The 21,105-nt window shown below is 44.3% G+C and overlaps 1 non-coding gene across 1 annotated transcript; it reads left to right on the forward strand.

Moving 5' to 3' along the window:
* Positions 1-19,706: 19,706 nt before the first annotated feature.
* LOC119922519 lies at positions 19,707-19,844 on the forward strand. The gene has a single exon (XR_005448655.1). It is a non-coding gene; the product is annotated as a small nucleolar RNA SNORA7 (small nucleolar RNA).
* Positions 19,845-21,105: the final 1,261 nt, after the last annotated feature.

Below are 21,105 nucleotides of genomic sequence, written 5' to 3' on the forward strand. Positions count from 1 at the left end.
ATAGTCTATTAGCTATTTAAAAATTTGGATGCTTTCATAGTTATTTGAAAAGTAAAAAAATGAACCTAATACAGCTGGCATTATATTGGATTATTTAAGGTGAGACAATGCCAGCTGTTAGGGTATTTTACTTTTCAAATACCTTTTTTGTTACGTCCAAAACAATGATCAATAATAAAGTCATTGTAGTGGAATTTAACTTGGGCACCTTGTAATTGTGAAAATTATATTTCAGCTTCAATGACAATGGCACTAAAGTTCAGTTATTTAAACCTGGACGTATAATAATCACAATAATTATCATATTTGTTAAGCACTTACTATGTGGCGAGCATTATACCAAGCGCTGGGGTAGACAAGAGATAATCAGGTCAGATACAGTCCTTGTCCCACATGAGGTTCGTTCTCTAAGTAGGCGAGAGAAGAGGTACTGAAGGGAGTATGGAAAATTTTTGTGATGTTCCTCTCTAAATCACTGTCCATGCATGTGAGGTGATATGTAGCTTGAGAAAGCAGAATAAGTGGTGTGCATTTAGATGAACCCATTGTTGGGTAGGGACCGTCTCTACACGTTGCCGATTCTTCGGACGTTGTGGTCCAAGTCCTTGACGCCCGGGACCCAATCGGCACTCGCTCCCCTCACATCGAGGCCTACCTGAAGAAAGAGAAACCCTGGAAGCACCTCATCTTTGTCCTGAACAAGTGCGATCTCGTCCCTACCTGGGCCACAGTAAGTCCAGCTTGGGGGGGTCCCTCCTCGGGGAAGAGCCCGAGGCCTCAGCGTGGAATGGGCGGGAGCGGCCGGGAAGGGATGGGATTTGGGGGTCCTGAGGTACCGAGGTTTTTGCGGTTACCTGGTGCTGCTTATGGTTGTACATATTTATTACTCTATTTATTTATTTATTTTGCTTGTACATATCTATCCTATTTATTTTATTTTGTTGGTATGTTTGATTTTGTTCTCTGTCTCCCCCTTTTAGACTGTGAGCCCACTGTTGGGTAGGGACTGTCTCTATGTGCTGCCAATTTGTACTTCCCAAGCGCTTAGTACAGTGCTCTGCACATAGTAAGCGCTCAATAAATACGATTGATGATGATGATGATGATGTACTTCCCAAGCCCTAAATACAGTGCTCTGCACACAGTAAGCTCTCAATAAACACGGTTGAATAAAATGAATGGTTTTCTCTACGCCTCTACCCCTCCCCCATCATCCCCCAACTGAGTCTACTTTTCACAGGTACCACCTTTTCATATTGTGCCCCCGGGGGGGGCGGGCAGAGGGTGGAAGTGGGCTGAGATTTTAGGAGGAATTTTTACGGTAGGGGACAGACTTCATAAAGATATCGTTTTTGTACCTTTTGTACCTTTTGTACCTTTTCATCTCTGGAAAACTTTGAAATCTTGTCAGAGAACTGGAATGAACAATCCTGGAGCATAGCTCAAAAAGTTACGCCGTTAGGGCATGGAGTGAATGTATTTGTCTGGCCTTTTTTGCTAGTGGGAGTCGATGAATTTCTTCACTGCAGTCTCTTAGCTCAGGAATGGGATTTTTTTTTCAAGCTGTCCTGAAGGTCTAGTTTCTAAACTAGAAGCACCGTGGTGAGGTGGATAGAGCATGGGCCTGAGAGTCAGAAGGTTCCATTCCCGGCTCTTCCACTTGTCTGCTGTGTGACCTTGGGCAAGTCACTTAACCTCTCTGTGCCTCAGTTACCTCATCTGTAAAATGGGGCTCGAGACTGTGAGCCCACATGGGAGAGGGACTGTGTCCAACCCAATTTGCTTGTATTCACCCCAGTGCTTAGTATAGTGCCTGGCACACAGTAAGTGTTTAATAAATACCATAATTATTATTATATCATTTTACAGATGAGGAACGTGAGGCACGCAGCCATGAAGATACTTGCCCAAAGTTACCCAGCTGGCAAGTAGAGGAGCCAGGATGAGAACCCAAGTCCTCTGACTCCCAGGTCCGTGCTCTTTCCACCTAATTTTGACTTCTAGACTGTAGACTTTATGGTCACTGTGGGCAGGGAACGTGTCTACCAACTCTGTTATAGTGCAGCCAGTGAAAGATATGGTCTTGTCCCCGGTGCCGATGTTGACCAGCATTTTGGGAACAAAGATAGAGGTGAAGGAGATCTCCAAGAAAGTGATGTTGCGGAGAAAGAAGTACATGGGGGTGTGCAGGTGGGAAATCCAGCAGGGTGAAGGTGATGATGGTCGGATTGCCGATGATGCTCAATGCATAAGTGAGGAAAAGAAAGCAGAAAAACACATCTTAGAATTCCGGATCACTTGTCAGTCTGAGTAGGATGAATTCCTTCACCGTTGTTTCGTTTTCCATAATGGAATCCTGATGGCATTGAGCGAAAAATAGAGAAATGTTTGAGAATGCAAGTGGGAAATGAATTAAAAAGTCAGTGGAGTAGTAAAAATTCTCAAGTGGCTTATTGGATAGAGCACGGGCTTGGGAGTCAGAAGGACCTAGGTTATCATCCCAGCTATGCCACATGTCTGCCGTGTGACCTTGAGCAAGCTACTTACATTTATTCATTCATTCAATCATATTTATTGAGCGCTTACTGTACGCAGAGAGCACTGTACTAAATGCTTGGAAAGTACAATTCGGGAACACATAGAGGCAATCCTCACCGAACAACGGGCTCACAGTCTAGAAGGGGGAGACAGACAACAAAACAAAGCAAGTAGACAGGCGTCAATGCCATCAAAATAGATAAATAGAATTATAGATATATACACATCATCAATAAAATAAAGTAATAAATATGTACAAATATACACAAGTGCTGTGCAGAGGAGGAGGGGGTAGAGCAGAGGGAGGGAGTAGGGGAGATTGGGAGGGGAGGAGGAGCAGAGGAAAAAGGGGGCTCAGTCTGGGAAGGCCTCCTGGAGGAAGTGAGCTCTCAGTAGGGCTTTGAGGGGAGGAATAGAGCTAGTTTGGCGAATGTTTGGAGGGAGGGCATTCCAGTCCAGAGATAGGATGTGGGCCAGGGGTCGAAGGCGGGACAGGTGAGAACGCGGCACAGTGAGGAGGTTCATTCATTCATTCAATCGCATTTATTGAGTGCTTATTGTGTGCAGAGCACTGTACTAAGCGCTTGGGAAGTACAAGTTGGCAACATATAAAGACGGTGCCTACCCAACAGTGGGCTCGCAGTCTAGAAGGGGGAGACAGACAACAAAACAAAACACATTAACAAAGCAAAATAAATAGAATAAATATGTACAAGTCAAATAAATAAATAGAGTAATAAATATGTACAGACATATACATATATGCAGGTGTTGTGGGGAGGGGAAGGAGGTAAGGCGGGGGGATGGGGAAGGGGGGTTAGCGACAGAGGAGGAGAGGGTGCAGGCTGGGCTGTGGAAGGAGAGAAGGAAGGTGAGGTAGGAGGCGTCAAGGTGATGGAGAGCTTTGAAGCCAATAGTGAGAAGGTTTGGTTTCATGCGAAGTTTGGTAGGCAACCACTGGAGATTTTCGAGGAGGGGAGTGACATGCCCAGAGCGTTTATGTATAAAGATAATCTTGACAGCAGAGTGAAGTATAGACTGAAGTGGGGAGAGACAGGAGGATGGGAGATCAGAAAGGATGCTGATGCGGTAATCTAGTCAGGATAGGGTGAGAGATTTTACCAACAAGGTAGCGGTTTGTATGGAGAGGAAAGGGCAGATCTTGGTAATGTTGTGAAGGTGAGACCAGAAAGTTTTGGCGATGGGTTGGATGCGTGGGGTGAAAGAGAGAGCAGAGTCAAGGATGATACCAAGGTTGTGGGCTTGTGAGACGGGAAGAAACTTCTCTGGGCCTCAGTTACCTCAATAGGGATTAAGAGCGTAAGCCCAATGAGGGCCAGGGACTGTATCCAACCTGATTAACTTGTATCTACCCCCCACACTTAGAATAGTGCTTGGCACATAGAAAACACTTAACCAGTCCCACAATTATTCTTCTTATTATAATTATTATTATTATTCATTAGAGTTGGTAGACACGTTCCCTGCCCACAGTGAGCTTACAACACGGAGTTCACAGTCTTCACATTCTAAATTATTCCCTGCATTCAAATCGCATGTTCTTTTCTCCTCCTAATTGTCCCTCACTCTCAACTCTCTCACCTTAAACCAATTGCTCGCACACTTCCCACTTCCTGGGACTCCTTTCTGCTTCAAATCTGCTAGACCATGATATATAATGATATAATAATGGCATTTGTTAAGCACTTACTATGTCTCAAGCAATATGCCGAGCGCTGGGGTCGATACAAGACGATCAGGTTGGGCACAGTCCCTGTCCCATACTCTAAGATGGAGTTCACGTTGCTCCCCAAATTCAAAGCAAGATCATCCGGGATGCACTTCAACGAAAATTTTCTATATTTAATGGTGTTATTGTTTAAGTGCTTATTATGTGCCTAGCACTGTTTTAAGCACTAGGGTAGATGCAAAATGATCAGGTCCCACATGGGGCTTACAGTCTAAGTAGGATGGAGAACAGGTAGTGAATCGCCTTTTATAAATGAGGTAACTGAGGCACAGAGTAGTGAAATGATTTGCCAAAGGTCCCACAGCAGACTAGTGGAGTAGTCAGGATTACAACCCAGATCCCCAGACTGCCAGGACGGTGATCTTTGCAGCAGGCCTCACTGTTTCTCTAATTTCTGTAGAAACTAGAGCGCATTCACTACTAAAAATAATCAGACCATTTCAATTAAGTCTCGGGGAAATGACGGAGTGGCAATATTTTCTACTTCTCTCCAAATAATCCATTATGGGTCACAGAAACCCTGCTTTTTGTCTTCTGAATTATAAAGGCTGCAAAAGAATCAACCCAGACCAATAGAGGAAACAGGAAGAAAGTCAACCATACTTGGGAAAACCCAAAATCCAGATAAATCTATTTACTTAGATTGGGACTGAGTCCAATCTGATTACTTTCTACCCACCCCAACACTTAGAACAGTGATTTCATTTTCTTTAATGGTATTTGTTAAGCACTTACTACATACCAGACCCTATACTAAGTGTTAGGATAGGAATAAAATAATCAAGTTGGTCACCATCCATCTCCCACATGGAGCTCACAGCCTTAATTCCCATTTTACAGAGAAGGTAAACGAGGCTCAGAGAAGTTAAGTGACTCCCCAAGAGCACAAAGCAGACAAGTGGTGGAGTCAGGATTTGAACCCAGGTCTGCTGATTCCCAGGCCCGTGCTCTATTCACTAAACCATGCTGCTTCTCTGATTGACACATAGTAAACACTTGATAAATACCATAATAAATGTACTTTCCTAACAGAAGAAAACGGTCTTTTCAAGAAAGACTAATGTTTTGTTACACTATTAAAAATACTTGTCCCTTTACTTTCTACAGACTTAATATTAGAATAGGAAAATACCATCTCCTGAGACAATAGGCCACTGAACTTATTATTTTGTCTGCCAGTAGAATGAGATGTTGGCAGAACAGAAGGAACTTGCCCTAGTGAAAACAGCACAGGCCTGCAAGTCAGGGGGCCCTGGGTTCTAATCCCAAATCTGCCCCTTGTCGGCTGGGTGGCCTTAGGCAAGTCACCTAACTTCTCTGTGCCTCGGTTTCCTCATCAGTAAAATGGGGATTAAATCTGATTTGGAATGTGAGGCCTATATGGGACAGGGACCGTGTCTTACCTGATTATCGTGTATCTACCCCAGTGCTTAGAACTGGGCCTGGCACTTAGAAAGCAGTTAACCAATACCATAAAAGAATAGAAGGGTCCCAATATTTCGTCCAGCTTTCTGAAACCAAATCTCACCATTTGTAAGATTTTCATTGCCTATTTCCAATGACAGACCTGTGCCCAAAGCTTTCTAAAACCAATTTTCACCATTTGGAAGATTTTCATTGCCTATTTCCAACGACTATCCAGTGTCCAACCTGATTATCTCATATCTATCTTGGCGTTTAGAAGTGTGCTTGACACATAGTAAGCACTTAACAAATACCATAAAAAATAACTGTCAACTCCCTGGAATGTAAATCAATCAATCAATCAATCAATCGTATTTATTGAGCGCTTACTATGTGCAGAGCACTGTACTAAGCGCTTGGGAAGTACAAATTGGCATCACACAGAGACAGTCCCTACCCAACAGTGGGCTCACAGTCTAAAAGGGGGAGACAGAGAACAGAACCAAACATACCAACAAAATAAAATAAGTAGGATAGAAATGTACAAGTAAAATAAATAAATAAATAGATAAATAGAGTAATAAATATGTACAACCATATATACATATATACAGGTGCTGTGGGGAAGGGAAGGAGGTAAGACGGGAGGATGGAGAGGGGGACGAGGGGGAGAGGAAAGAAGGGGCTCAGTCTGGGAAGGCCTCCTGGAGGAGGTGAGCTCTCAGCAGGGCCTTGAAGGGAGGAAGAGAGCTAGCTTGGCGGATGGGCAGAGGGAGGACATTCCAGGCCCGGGGGAGGACGTGGGCCGGGGGTCGATGGCGGGACAGGCGAGAGCGAGGTACAGTGAGGAGATTAGTGGTGGAGGAGCGGAGGGTGCGGGCTGGGCAGTAGAAGGAGAGAAGGGAGGTGAGGTAGGAGGGGGCGAGGTGATGGAGAGCCTTGAAGCCCAGGGTGAGGAGTTTCTGCTTGATGCGCAGATTGATCGGTAGCCATTGGAGGTTTTTGAGGAGGGGAGTGATATGTCCAGAGCGTTTCTGGACAAAGATAATCCGGGCAGCAGCATGAAGTATGGATTGAAGTGGAGAGAGACGCGAGGATGGGAGATCAGAGAGAAGGCTAGTGCAGTAGTCCAGACGGGATAGGATGAGAGCTTGAATGAGCAGGGTAGCGGTTTGGATGGAGAGGAAAGGGCGGATCTTGGCAATGTTGCGGAGCTGAGACCGACAGGTTTTGGTGACGGCTTGGATGTGAGGGGTGAATGAGAGAGCGGAGTCGAGGATGACACCAAGGTTGCGGGCTTGTGAGACGGGAAGGATGGTAGTGCCGTCAACAGAGATGGGACAGTCAGGGAGAGGACAAGGTTTGGGAGGGAAGACAAGGAGCTCAGTCTTCGACATGTTGAGCTTTAGGTGGCGGGCGGACATCCAGAAGCATCCAGAAGCAAAGACAATGTGAGAAACTCAGGTTGAGTGGACAAAATGGAGTAAAAGAATAGATTCAAATATTTGATGAGGACATGGTTTTTGATAAACTGTGGATTGAACCTAAATTCTCTCTCATGCACAAACTGTTCAAACTACTTTTATTGCCTTTTTATTTTTCCACATTGAATCATTTAGTCATAGAACTGGAAGGGAGACTTTCCACTCAATCAATCCATCAATGGTATTTACTGAGTGTGCACTGTGGGCAGAGCACTGTACTAAGCGATTGGGAAAGTATGATTCAGTAGATGTAAACTTTGTCCATATGGGACTTACAATCTACTGGGGGAAGCCGTCATTAAAATAATCCAGGGATAGTGGAAATAGGTTATAAGGGTTTGGACATGAGCATTGAAGGGCTGGGTGAGTGCTTGGATCTGTCTCCACTTCCTCTCCTCCAATTCTCTCCTTGATCCCCTGCAATCTGATTTCCACCCACTTCGCTCCACAGAAACAGCCCCCTCTAAAGTCACCAATAACGTTCTTCTCGACAGATCTTCTGGCCTCTATTCCATCCTAATCCTCCTCGACCTCTCAGCCGTCGACCATCTCCTTTTGGAAACATTATCCAACCTCGGCTTCAGTGACACCGTCCTCTCCTAGTTCTCCTATCTGTCTGTCTGCTCATTCTCAATCTCTTTCACGGGCCCCTCGTCTCCCATCCTCTGACGGTGGGGGCTCTTCAAGGCTCATTTCTGTGTCCTCTTCTATTCTCTGTCTACACCTACTCCTTTGGAGAATTCATTCACTCCCATGGCTACAATTACCATCGTTACACTGATAATCACAAATTTTCATCTCCAGCCCTGACCTCTCTCCTTCTCTGTAGTCTCACAATTCCTCCTGCCTTCAGGACATTTTTACTTGGATGTCCCGCCAACACCCCAAACTTAGCATGTCCCAAACAGAACTCCTCATCTTCTCACCTAAACCCTGTTCTCCCAATATTTCTCCCATCACTGTAGAAGGCACCATCACCCTCACTTTCTCACAAGCCCAATAAACTTGGTATTACCCACGACTCGTCTCTCTCTTTCAACCCACATATTCCATCGGTCACCAAATCATATCGGTTCAATCTTCACAGCATGACTAAAACCCACCCTTTGTTCTCTGTCCAAACTTCTATAACATTAATCCAGGCACTTATCGTATCCCACCTTGATCACTGTTTCGGACTTCCCACTGAGTTATCTGCCCCCTGTCTCTCCCCACTCAAGTCCGTATTTCACTCTGCTGTCTGTATCATTTTTCTAAAACATCCAATCCACGTGCTCCTGCTACTCAAGAACCTCCAGTAGTTGCCCATCCACTTCCACGACAAACAGAAACTTCTTACCATCAGCTTTAAAACACTCAATCAGTTCAACCCCTTCCTACTTTACCTCCCTGATCTCCTGCTAGAGTCCAGCGCACACACTTTGCTCCTCTAACGCCAACCTACTCACTGTACCGCGATCTCATCTCTCTCACCGCCGACCTCTCACCCATATCAGGCCTCTGGCCTGGAACTCTGTCCCTCTTCGTATTTGACAGTCCACCACTCTCCCCACCTTCACATCCTTATTAAACTGACATTTCCTCCAAGAGGCCTTCCCATGTTAAGCACTCTTTCCCCCAACTTTCTCTCCCTTCTGCATCGTCTACACACTTTCATCTGTAACCTCTGAACACTTGATATTAACCTCACCCTCAGCCCCACAGCTCTTATGTACATACCCATAATGTATTTATTTGTGTTAATGTGTGTCTCCCTCTATAGAATGTAAGCTGGGAAGGTGTCTACCAAATCCGTTGTATTGTACTCACCCAAGAGCTTAGCACAGTGCTCTGCACATAGCAACTGCTCAATAAATACCATTGATTGGTTGCTCTTCACACTGTAAGTGCTCAATACATATCATTAATTGATAGATTGATAATCCATCTGAAGGTAGGTGAATTGACACCTGTCTACTCGTTTTATTTTGTTGTCTGTCTCCCCCTTGTAGACTGTGAGCCCGTTGTTGGGTAGGGACTGTCTCTATATGTTGCCGATTTGTACTTCCCAAGCGCTTAGTACAGTGCTCGGCACACAGTAAGCGCTCAATAAATACGATTGAATGAATGAATGAATCAATAAGGAGATCATTCAGTTTTGAGGCTAATCTATCCTTAAATACTTCCAAAGATAGAGAATTAGATCCACATTTCACTCTCCTGGCTAAAAGGATTTGGAGTTCTAGGAGCTAGGTTAGTTTTCACTGATGGAAATTCCCTAGAATGAAGGTGCCAGAGAGCAGGTGCAAAAAATTAAAAGCAGCACAAGAAATGTTAGCTTACCATCATCCATAAAAGCCCTCTCACCTATCTCACATGAAGAATGGTGCTACCTTCTCTCCAAAGGGCTCTGGTTTGGGCTCAGTAAGACTTTTTGAGGTCTTTTGTGGCTTCAGGGAATAGATCCTTGAGGTCTCCAGAAAGACACGGATCAATTAAATAATTTGTGCAAAGGACTGGACAGATTCAATCCAGTCCTCCCTTCTGCTTTCCTGTCTCTAATTCACAATAGAAATGCCGGGTGGCCTAACAGATAGAGTATGGGCCTGGGAGTCAGAAGGACTTGGATTTTAATCCGCACTCTGCCACTTTTCTGTTGTGTGACCTTGGGCAAGTGACTTCACAGTTACCTCATCTCGAAAATGGGGATTAAGACTGTGAGACCCATGTGGGACAGGGACTGTATCTAACACGATTAGATTGTATCTATCCCACCACTTAGAACAGTGCTTGACATACAGTAAGCACTTAACAAATACCATTATTATTATTATTATCATTATTATTATTATTATTATGGTGTTTCAGAGCTGGGCCTGGCATCTGGGGTTGTGAACAGCTTTTTTGGTCAGCATGTTTAATCACAGATCTGCTACTGGCCTCTTATGTGACATTGGATATACCACTTCACTAGTCTGTGCCTCAGTTCTCTCATCTGTAAAAAGGGGCAAAGATACCTGTTCTCCCTCCCCCTTAGATTGTGAGCTTCATGGGTAGCAGGGACGGTGTCCGATCACATTGTGTTTGGCACATAAAAAGCGCTTAACAAATACTTAGGTAACTGAGGAACAGTGTGCCCTAGCAAAAAGAAGTCGGGCTTAGGAGCCAGAGGAACTAGGTTCTAATCCTGGCTCTACCACTTTCCTGCTGTTTGAATCTGAGCAAGTCACCTAACTGCTCTGTGCCTCAGTTTCCCCAATTGGAAAATAGTGATTCATTACCTATTCGTACTCCTACTCAGACTGTGAGTCCCATGTGGGACAGGGACTGGGTCCAAACTGATTAACTTGTAACTACTTAGTGCTTGACTCTTAGTAAGCACTAGCAAATACCATTATTATGAATAATAATAAAAACGGCATTTGTTATTTGATATTAACATCATCCTCATCATTGTTATCAGCAAAAGCACTTATTGAGGACCTAATGTATTCAGAACACAAAATTAGATGCTTAAGAACATTTAGTAGTAGTAAAAGACATGATCCATATCATCAAGGACATTATAATTTAATGATGAAGACAAGCAGATATAGTGCCAAATACATTATATATTAATTTGTATAGAAATATAATTAAATTTCACATACACACATATGCACACTCACTAATACTATATATGTTTTTTTATCGCATTTGCTAAGCACTTACTACGTGTCAAGCACTTTTCACAGTGGTGCAGTGGATATAAGTTAATCGAGTTGGACACGGTCCCTCTCCTACTGAAGGTTCACAGTGTAAACCTGTGTATTGTAGGTTTGTAGATGCAGGAACTGAGGCACAGAAAAGTGAAGTGACTGGACAAGGTCACAGAGCAGACAAGTCTGTTGTTGGATAGGGATAGTCTCTATATGTGGCCAATTTGTACTTCCCAAGCACTTAGTACAGTGCTCTGCACACAGTAAGGGCTCAATAAATACGATTGAATGAATGAATGAACCCAGGTCCTCTGACTCCCAAGCTGGTGCTCTTGGCACTAGGGTGTGCTCCTTCTTATCTACCTGTCTTTTGAATTGAATCAATCAATCATATTTATTGAGCGCTTATTGTGTGCATATTCCTGTACTAAGCATCTCCCCCTTTAGACTGTAAGCTCTCTGTGGGCAGGGAAGGTGTCAGTTTATTGTTGTATTGTACTCTCCCTAACTGTTCTGCACACAGTAAGTGCTTAATAAAAACGATTGACTGACCGACTACAACACAACAAAAAACAGACACATTCCTTGGCCACATCGAAGTCAAAGAAGACAACCCTGGTAGTAATAATAATAATAATAACAATGGTATTTGTTAAGCAGGTACTATGTGCCAGGCATTGTACTAAGTGCTGGAGTGGATTCAGGCAAATCTGGTTGGACACAGTCCCTATCCCACACAGGGCTCGCAGTCTCATTCCCCATTTTACAGATGAGGTAACTGAGGCACAGAGAAGTTGAGTGACTTGCCCAAGGTCACACAGAAGACAAGTAAAATTCACCTTTGGATGAGCAGGGGCTGAAAAGGCTAAAGCAAAACCCACCATCTCAGTTCTATTGTGCACACACAAAAGCCATCTCTTTGTGAGCTGTCAAGTTTTGCTGAGAAGCAGTGTTGCCTAATGGAAAGAGCATGGGCCCGCGAGTCAGAGAACCTGGGTTCTAATACTAATTCCACCACATACTTGCTGTGTGACCTTAGGCAAGTCACTTCAGTTCTCTGTGCTGCAGTTATCTCATCTCTAAAATGGGGATTTAAAACCGTGATTCCCCACATAGCACAAAGACTGTGTCTAACCTGATAAACTTGTATCAACCCCAGCACTTAGTACAGTGCCTGCTACAGAGAAAGCACTTAACAAATTCTATAAATAAAATAAAAAATGATGCATGGCAGGGAGGTGGCAAAGCTGTGCTCATGGATGGATTTTTGTCTTTGGGTCTTTATTCGGAGATAGGGGATATACCAGGGAAAGGTTTGTGTGGGGGTCAGGCAATAATCTCAGCTCTGTTCACACCACTTTACCCCTCTAGACGGTATGCTCATCGTGGTCAGGGACTGTGTCTGTTTATTGTTACGTTGTACTCTCCCAAGCGCTTAGTGCAGTGCTCTGTGCATAGTAAGCCCTCAATAAATATGATTGAATGAATGAATGAATGAATGAATGAACACATAGGGCATTGCCTGCTCTTAGGTAACTATCCAATGGAAAACCAGGGAGGAGTCATATGCACTCTGGCTAGGAGAACCCTCTGAATAACAACAACAACAATAATAATAATGATAACAATAAAAATAATGCTATTTTTTAAGTACTTACTATGTGCCAAGCACTGTTATAAGCACTGGGGTAGATAGATACAAGCTAATCAGGTTGGATGAAATCTCTGTCTCACATGGGACTCACAGTCCGAATGACCATTCTACAGATGATGAGGAAACTGAGGCCCAGAGAAGTGAAGTGACTTGCCCAAGGTGACACAGCAGATAGAATGTGTTCATTCATTAATTCATTCATTCATTCAATCCCAGCAGACATGTGGCAGAGCTGGGATCAGAACCCAGGTCCTTCTGACTCCCAGGCTCGGGATCGAGCCACTAGGCCATGCTGCTTCCAGTTTGATATTCACCCCACAGAACTTATGTACATTCCCTCTAGATTGTAAGCTCGTTGTGAGCAGCAAACCCGTCTACCTCTATTGCATTATACTCTCCTAAGCGCTTAGTACAGTCCTCTGCACACAGTAAGTGCTCAACAAATACCATTGATTGATTAATTAAGCAGCATGGCTTAGTGGCAAGAGCACGGGCTTGGGAGTCAGAGGACGTGTGTTCTAATCCCGGCTCACCACTTGTCTGCTGTGTGACCTTGGTCAAGCCACTTCACTTCTCTGTGCCTCAGTTACCTCATCTGTAAAATGGGGATTAAGACTGTGAGCCCCACGTGGAACAACTTGATTACCTTGTATCTACCCCAGCACTTAGTAAGAGCTTAATAAATGCCATCATCATTATTATTATTATTATTATTATCAATGTCCATCTCCCCCTCTAAAGTTCGTTATGGGCAAGGAACATGTCTGCTAAACCCATTGTATTGTACTCTCCCAAGCATTTAGCAAACGTTCTGCACGTAGTAAGTGCACAATAAATACCAGTGACTGATTGATTGTTTGTCTCCTCCTCAAGACCATAAGCTCACTGTGAGCAGGTAGCATGTCTCCCAAGTTCTTAGTACAGGACCTTTACACAATAAGGGCTAAATAAATACCATTAATTGATTGATAAATGCCTGTCTCTCCCTATTGAGTGTAAGCTCATTGCAGGCAGGAAACGTCTCTACCTACTCTGTTGTACTCTCCCAAGTGCTTAGTACAATGCTCAGCACATAGGAAGCACTAAATAAATGCCATTGATTGATTGACCCTGTATTTGCTGTTCTTGGAGGCAATCTTCAGCTTCTCTTTACTTAGGAATTGCAGTCCTATTGGTTGGAGAAAACTTGCCATCTTCAGCTACTTCTCCTTTCATGTTTGTATTGCCCCATCCTGCTTTCTAGAGGAAACACCTCTATACTCGAAGCACCTTGTGCACTGGGAATCCGTTTAGCAACTCTGTGATACTGTACTCTCCTAAGTGCATAGGCAAGTGCCATGCACACAGTAAGCGGTCAATAAGTACAATTGATTGATCGATTGAGAAATGACCACAGAGCGTCAGTTTCCATAGTGACACATCCCACAGAGATCTACACCACTGAATTTAAGGCCAATCCAGCTGAACAAAATAGTTTCCACAATACAGAGGGTCAGGATGGAAAGGGGATTTTGTTTTATTTCTAACATCAGACTTGAGTCTGAGTAATGCCACAAAGCTAAAGCAGTTCCTTTGAAATGAGAAAGCCCGCCCAGGGATACATAATCATTAACTGTCATTTCAAGTTAATCCAATTTAATCAGATAGGTAGGATGGAAAGGGGATATTATTTTTTCTGACATAGGACTTGATTCTGAGTAATGCTACAAAGCTGAAGCAGGTCTTTTGAAATGAGAAAGTCTGCCCAGGGACAGATAATCATTTAATTTCCATTTCAAATTAATCCAAAGAGGAATTGACTTGCTCATGAGAAATAAACTTCGAGAGGCTACAAATGAGACGCTGGGGTAGTGATTAAGAAAGATGGAAGTTAAATCATTGGTGCCAGAAAATAGAAGAGCTTATCTATATAACAGCTCCCTCAGGCACCTGAAAAAAGTTTCAATGCATCTTAAGCCCTAAGCTCTAATTGGTATTTGCTGTTGGGTAGAAGAAAGAGAAGAGTTTATGAAATTGGGGTTCCTCTGGGTGGAACAAACTCTACTAAGCGAAACTTGATCTAGTCATCTCTAAGTCTCAATTCCTAAGAGGGAAAATATTAGGGCTTTTGTAGAGTTTTAAAGTTCATCAGAGATAAATTGCGTTCATTCTCCTGGTAATTTTTCCCAGGTAATATGCTTTCCAATTCAGCAGCTTGGCCTAGTGGAATGAGCACAGACATGGGTTCTAATCCCTGCTCTGCCACTTGTCTGCTGGGTGACCTTGGGAAAGTCATGTTACTTCCCTATGTCTGTTTCCTCAACTGCAATATGGAGGTGAAATACCTGCTCTCCCTCCTATTTAGATGAAATACCTGTTCTCCCTCCTATTTAGAGAAGCAGTGTGGCTCAGTGGAAAGAGCACGGGATTGGAAGTCAGAGGTCATGGGTTCTAATCCCGATCGCCACTTGTCAGCTGTGTGACTTTGTGCAAGTCACTTCACTTCTCTGTGCCTCAGTTATCTCATCTGTAAAATGGGGATTAAGACTGTGAGCCCCATGTGGGACAACCTGATAATCTTGTATCTACCCCAGTGCTTAGAATAGTGCTGGGCACATAGTAAGTACTTAACAAATACCATTATTATTATTATTATTATTATTATTATTATTATTATTATTATGGGAATAATTACTGTTCTCTCTCTGTGTTCTTTGTGATGCTTAGGGTTGCTCTGATTTAGCCTCCCAACTGGCTTGAGCTTTGCTGGTTTTGAAGACGTTTGGCTTTCACCACCGACGGCATAAACGCAGCAGGCAGAATTAGAGCTATAGAAACCTGGTTTTCTGATTCTCAGAGCCATGTTCTTTGCAGTAGCCTGCAGAAAAACTTTTCTGTTAACCAGTTCTGTTTATATTCACAAACTCCCTTTCTGGATCTCCCATTTCTAAACCAGAATAAAGACTGTATAAATATTTGCGCATGCTTTCTTTTACACCTTCATCATCCCATTACACAGTGTAAAGATAAAATATTTTATGTCATCAATGTTTGCTTCAGAATCTACCTCCTCAATCACGACTTGGCTTTCTTCCTGTGTTCTAGTTGGGTTTCTTAATCTTCCAATGCAAGTGAAAATGAGGGTGATCAATTGTTGAGAGTTGATTTTTTTCATAAATGTGGAAATACAAAAAAATTAATTATCTGAATTTTCTCATTCATCACATGTCAGGAAATTGCACCTCCTAAGAGTGAGTGAAAACTTCTTCCCTATCTAGAGAAGACAGCTTTCCCTTCACCTGTTGCCAAAATTTACTGAAAATTTACCTTTCCATTCAATCAATGGTGTTTATTCAATCATATTTATTGAGTGCTTACTGTGTGCAGAGCACTGTACTAAGCGTTTATTACTGATTACTGTGTGGAGAACACTGTATTAAGCACTTGGGAGAGTACAAAGAAGCAGAGGTGGTAGACTTGTTCCCCATCCACATCAAGCTTACAGTCTAGAAGAGAGTGGAAATCTAGTTAATTGATCAATCAACCGTATTTATTGAGAGCTTACCGGGTGTAGAGCACAGTACTGAGCATTCGGGAGGGTACAGCAGAATTGGTAGACATGATCCTGCCCTCAAGGGGTCTACAATTTACCATGGGAAGCAGTCATGAAATGAATTAGTTAGTGGAAGCAATAGCATATAAGGATATGTAATTAAGAGCTTTGTCGTTGGTATGGGTAGGTATCAAAGTTCTGAAGGGATGAGGGCACAAGTGTTTAAGGGATGCAGAAGGGAGTGAGGACAGGGTGGAGAGATGAGAATTTCTTTAATGGTATTTATTAAGTGTACTAAGCATGGGGCAGATACAAGACAATCAGGTTAGATTGGACACAGTCCATGTCCCAAATGGGACTCACAGAGTTAATCTCCACTTTATAGATGAGGTAACTGAGACACAGAGAAGGTAAGTGATTTTCCCAAGGACACACAGCAGACGAGTGTTAGAGCGGGGATTAGAACTTGGGTTCTCTGACACCCTGACTGGGACTCTTTCCACAAGGCCACACTCCTTCTCCAAAAGACAGGTGAGATCCAGGAGGCTCAAAGCCCACATCGAAGAAGCCCCCATAATATAGGACATTGGGCTCGTCCCACATACTTTCCCAATGTTGGACCATGACCTATTTACCCATGAGAAGCCACATGGGCTAGTAGAAATATCACAGCCTGCTCTGCCACTTGCCTTCTGTGTGACCTTGGGCAAGTCGCTTAACCTTTCTGTGCCTCTGTATCCTCAACAGTAAAATGGGGATTCAGACTATGAGCCATGGTCAACTACAAAGATTATGAGCCCCATGTGGGATAGGAATGCGTCCAATCTGATGAATTTGTATCTATCCCAGGGCTGGCACATAGTAAGTGCTTGAGTGAGTATTGATCGATAATGGCATGTGTTATCATTTTATGGTATGTGTTATGGTACGTGTACGTGCATACTTTTATATTCTAACTTGCCATATCTGTAATTAATTATCTGTCTCCCCCACTAGATTTTAAACTCCTTGAGGGCAGGGATCTACTCTCCCATGGGCACAGTAAAATGTTTTTCAACCAGTAAATACTCAGTAAACACTATCGCTTGATGGATTGATTGGCAATTTATAGGGGAGTATGGTATGTGTTATGTGCTTACTATGTGTAAAACATTGTTCTGGAGCACATGTCTATGTTTTCTTTAGTTCCTCGTAGGCCTGCAGTGAGCAAAACAGATAAAACCCGCCCAGTTATCGTGATTGTGAAACCCACAAAGAAACTCCTCTGAACCGAGTCTGCCTTTCTCGGTAGAGAGAAAGTTTCAAGAATTTTCTGCCCTCGAGAGCGGATTGGTGGTATGAGAGTGGAGAAAGGAAAGGGGAGAGAGCGAGTTGATTTGAGTAGAGAGGGTGGAGTTAAGATCAGTAATCTGGTCGTCAAGAGTGGGTTGAGAGGATACAGAGGCAAGGTGGAGTATGATGCGCTGAGAAAGATGGAGGGGGTCGGGAGAGTGGAGGTCTCTGTGGGATAGTAATATAGATTTACAGGGGAGAGGAGTGTGAGTGAGGAGGCAGGTGAGAAGGTCATGATCAAAGAGAGAGATTAAAGGGTTGGTGAGGGTGGATATAGTGCAGTGGTAGGAGATAATGAGGTCGAGGGTGTGACCAGGTTGGTGAGTGGGGGAGGTAGGGTGGAGCAGGAGGTTGGCAGCGTCAAGGAGAGATAGAAGGCAGGCGACAGAGGAGTCACCAGAAACATTCATGTGGATGTCGAAGTTTCTGAGGATCAGAGTGGTCATGGAAAAGGAGAGAAGGAAGGTGAGAAAGGGGTCAAAATCGTTTAAAAAAGTTGGAGGTGGGACCGGGGGGGCGTTAGATGATGGCTACAAGAATCTGGAAGAGGTGGTAGAGGCAAATGATATGGGCGTCAAAAGAAGTGATGGAAAGGGAAAGGGGAGGAGGGATAGTGCGAAAGCGACATTGGGGTGCAAGACGGAAACAGACACCTCCTCCTTTTCCGGTGAGTCTGGGGAAGTGGGAGGAGAAGAGGCCTCCGCTGGAGAGAGCAGCAGAAGAGACCGTGTCATCTGGGGTGAGCCATATTTCGGTTAGGGCGAGAAGGAGGAGAGAGCTGGAAAGGAACAGGCACTACCATCCTTCCCGTTTCACAAGCCTACAACCTTGGTGTCATCCTCGACTCCGTTCTCTCATTCACCCCTCACATCCGATCCGTCACCAAAACCTGCCGGTCTCACCTCCACAATATGGCCAAGATGCGCCCTTTCCTCTCCATCCAAACTGCTACCTTGCTGGTTCAATCTCTCGTCCTATCCCGACTGGATTACTGCATCAACTTCCTCTCTCTTCTCCCATCCTCTTGTCTGTCCCCGCTTCAGTCTATACTTCACTCTGCTCCCCGGATTATCTTTGTACATAAATGCTCTGGGCATGTCACTCCCCTCCTCAAAAATCTATGGTGGGTGCCTGTCAACCTACGAATCAAGCAAAAACTCCTCACTCTCGCCTTCAAGGCTCTCCATCACCTCGCCCCATCTTACCTCACCTCCCTTCTCTCCTTCTACACTCCGGCCCGCATCCTCCGCTCCCCTGCCACTAACCTCCTCACTGGGCCTCATTCTCGCCTGTCCCGCCGTCGACCCACGGCACACGTCCTTCCCCTGGCCTGGAATGCCCTCCTTCCACACATCCACCAAGCTAGCTCTCTTCCTCTCTCCCAAGCCCTACTGAGAGCTCACCTCCTCCAGGAGGCCTTCCCAGACTGAGCCCCCTTTTTCCTCTCCTCCTCCCCATCCCCCCAGCTCTACCTCCTTCCCCTCCCCACAGTACTTGTATATATTTATACAGATTTATTACTCTATTCATTTTAATTGTACGCATTTATTATTTTATTCATTTTGTTAATGATGTGCGTGTAGCCATAATTTTATTTGTTCTGACGATTTTGACACCTGTCTACGTGTTTTGTTTTGTTTTGTTGTCTGTCTCCCCTTTTTAGGAGTCCGTTGTTGGGTAAGGATCGTCTCCATATGTTGCCGTCTTGTACTTCCCAAGCACTTAGTTCAGTGCTCGGCACACAGGTAAGTGCTCAATAAATACGACTGAATGAATGAATGAATGAATGAATGATCTCTAATGTGCAAGAGATCACAGTGAGCCAACTGTTAGGATTCCACAGAACCAAGGAATGGGAGGCCTTATGGGATTATTATTTTAAGGTATTTGTTAAGCATTTACTATGTGCCAAGCACTGTACTAAGTGCTGGGGTAGATGCAAGGTTGGACACAGTCCCTGTCCTGTATGGGGCTCACATTCTTAATCTTCGTTTTACGGATGAATGACCTGAGACCCAGAGAAGTGAAGTGATTTCCCCAAGGTCACATAGCAGACAAGTGGCAGACCTGGGATTAGAACCCAGTTCCTTCTGACTCCCAGGCCCGGGCCACACTGCTTCTAGTGATTGAGAAGAAGTGGAAATGAACGGGTCTCCTCAGTTTGGCCTGCAGCAGGGCCATAATAGGGAGACCATATTCCCTTGCGAGCCTTGAATGTATTGGTGAAAGTGGTTTATGAGGCCCACAGAGGAATTTGTCTGTCCTGTCTTTCAGACTGTGAAACCTGGCTGGGTCAGGATATGAGCCTCATTCATTGTCTCATATCTACCCCAGTCCACTCTCAGGGTCAGGCCTGGAGAGTTACCAGTACTCTACCAGTCTCAACTGCAAGAGGGAGAGTCACACAGAGGTATACCCATTCCATTTCTAGCTTGGCCAGTGGCTAGTGAGTGGAAGGCAATCTGCTACAAGTCAAAACTTACCTGTGCTGGGCTTTAGTGGCATTGGAGAGAATCAAGGGTGAAAACTCACGTTTATTGCACGGAAGGAGGCAATGGTAAACCACTTCTGTATTGTTACCAAGAAAACTCCATGGCTACACTACCAGAACGATTGCAGATGGAGGTGGGGCATTCTGGAAGAGATGTGTCCTTGGTGTTGCTATGGGTTGAAGATGACTCGACGGCATAAGGCAATACAATCTACCCCAGATCTTAGCACTGTTCTTAGCACATGGAAAGTGCTTAATACTCTCTAGTAACAATACTAATAGCAAGAGGAAGGAGTGTACCCTAGTGGGCATAGCACAGACCTGGGACTCAGGGGACCTAGGTTCTCCTAATTAGGGTATTTACAATGTGACAAGCACTGTTCTAAGCTCTGGAGTAGATACAAATTAATCGGGTCAAACATAGCCCTGTCCCTCATGTGACTCCCAATCTAAGTAGGAGGGAGAACAGGTATTGAATCCCCATTTTATGGGTAAGGCAACCGAGGTACAGACATATTAAGTAACTTGCCCAAAGTCATACAGCAAACTAATGGTGGAGCCAGGATTAGAACCCAGGTCCTGGGATCTTTCCACATTTGGGTGGAATATCCATCCCTTTGTCATCGTCTCCAAGTCCCCTTAGTAATCTCCTACTAGAACCCAGCCTGCACACTTCTTTTCTCTAATGTTAACTCTGATTGTACCTCGATCCCGTCTGTCTCCCTGCCGACCCCTCGTCCACATCCCGTCTCTAGCCTGGAACTCCCTCCCTCATCATATCCAACAGACGATGGCACTCCCCCCTTACAAAGCCTCTCGGAGGAGGCATATCTCCTCGGAGAGGCCTTCCTTGAATAAGCCCTCCTTTCCTCTTCTCTCACTCCCTCCTGTGTCACCCTGACTTGCTCCCTTCATTCATCCACCTCCCAGCCCCACGACATTTACATACATATCTGTAATTTATTTATTTATATTAATGCCTGTCTCCCCCTCTAGACTGTAAGCTCGTTGAGGTCAGGGTATCTGTCTTTTATATTGTTATATCGTCCTCTCCCAAGCATTGAGTACAATACTTTGCACACAGTAAGAGCTCAGTTAATATGATTGACTGTCTGACTGACTGACTGACTCAGGTTTGGGAGCACTGATGCCCTTTTGTCCGAGCGTTATGATTCTATCTACCATATCTACTTTTTCTCACTTGTGGTTCTCCCATGATCTTCCCTTGCCGTTCAAGATTGAA

This window comes from Tachyglossus aculeatus, unplaced genomic scaffold, assembly GCF_015852505.1.
Source record: "Tachyglossus aculeatus isolate mTacAcu1 unplaced genomic scaffold, mTacAcu1.pri scaffold_105_arrow_ctg1, whole genome shotgun sequence".
NCBI lineage: Eukaryota > Metazoa > Chordata > Mammalia > Monotremata > Tachyglossidae > Tachyglossus > Tachyglossus aculeatus.